The following is a 1,507-nucleotide window of genomic DNA, read 5'->3' on the forward strand; positions in this document are numbered from 1 at the left end:
GCCACTGGCCAGGTCCACTTTCCGCTCGGTGGTCCAACGGTAGTTTCTTCCCCCGGTGGCCCCCTGAAACCAGGCAGTATGATCACTGAGTGGGGCAGACGTCGTAGTCAGGACAGAATGTTTGGCACCAGTGTCTACCAGGAAGGTCACTGGCTGCCCCCCAACCTGCAAAGTTAGCCGGGGTTCGGGGGGGGCTCCTGACCCTGACGGCCCTAGTCCATGAGGTTTAGGACTTCCGTGGCTGGGGACCTACCTCTCTTCGGGGGCCCTCGGGGCTTCTTGGGGCACTCGCGAGCCCAGTGTCCTTTTTCTTTGCAATACGCTCACTGGTCTGGGTCTAGTTGGGACACCCAGCCCGATGGTGTTCTTCTGTCCATGTCTCCCTGCCTCTGTCTACTCTGCCTCTGCCCTGCCACTATGGTGGCCATGATTTTACTAAGTTCTTTCTGTCTCTTCTTGTCCCTAGCCGCTTCTCTTTCTTCTGTCTCTCTCTTCAGCCTCTCCTCTCTCTCTACCTGCATGTCCCTCTTATTGTAAACTTTCTCAGCCTCTCTCAGGACGTCTGCCAGAGTGCTATCTCTCAAGTCTTCTATCTTTTCTAGCTTCTTCCTTATATCTGGTGCAGACTGCCAGATGAAAGACATGATCAATTGGGTAGCCTGGGCTGGGTCTTCTGGATCATATGGGGTGTGGATCCGGAAGGCATCTTTCAGTCTAGCCATAAAAATAGAGGGATGTTCATCTGGTCCCTGCACTACCGCCTTCACCTGAGCCAAATTGGTGGGCTTCTTACCTGCCCTTTGGAGACCCGTTACCAGCAACTAGCGATAGAGACATAGGCTTGCCCTACCTGCCGCGGTCGAGAAGTCCCAGTCTGGACACCGCAAGGGAAAAGCATCATCGGTATCTTCTTGCACCTGTGTAGGGAGACCATCCGGCCCTGCGACCTGTCCGCGGGCTTCCTGGGCCACCCTTTGCCTCTCCTCTGAGGTCAAGAGAACCTGTAGTAATTGTTAACAATCTTCCCAAGTGGGCTCATGGGTGATGAGGACCGACTCAATTAGACTAGTGAGTTTGCCAGGGTCCTCAGAAAAAGAGGGTTTATTGTTTTTCCAGTTATACAGATCGGACGCGGAAAATGGCCAATATTGAAGTTGGCCATTTGTCTCAGTCCGGAGAGGCAAAGCTTAGGAACTCGGAGCCGGATCTGGGTCCTGGCGGCGACTCCTGACTCTAGCAGCCAAGGGTGAACCCACCTCAAGGCCAGGTGGCGGCACCTCAGTTTCTCGTTTGCCGGCCGGAGGCTGCTGAGCCAGGAGTCCTGCTGGGGATCCATAAGGAGGGGGATCTTCTGATAGGAGATCAATTAAAGGGGTCTGGTCAGTGGGGAGAACGGGGGGCTTCTTCTTCTGGGCAGTGTCTGAGGTTGGGGAGAGGATAGGATAGAGAGAGGCGGGGGCCTGAGGAGAAGGAAGGGCGGGGGCAGAAGGGGTCAGAGTGGGGGCGG

At 55.5% G+C, this 1,507-nt stretch overlaps 1 pseudogene; it reads right to left on the reverse strand.

The window, feature by feature from the left end:
- Positions 1–40: 40 nt before the first annotated feature.
- The window catches only part of LOC116101278, a 6,994-nt pseudogene continuing 5,527 nt past the window's right edge, over positions 41–1,507 (reverse strand).

The sequence above is a fragment of the Mastomys coucha genome, unplaced genomic scaffold, assembly GCF_008632895.1.
Source record: "Mastomys coucha isolate ucsf_1 unplaced genomic scaffold, UCSF_Mcou_1 pScaffold21, whole genome shotgun sequence".
Lineage (NCBI taxonomy): Eukaryota > Metazoa > Chordata > Mammalia > Rodentia > Muridae > Mastomys > Mastomys coucha.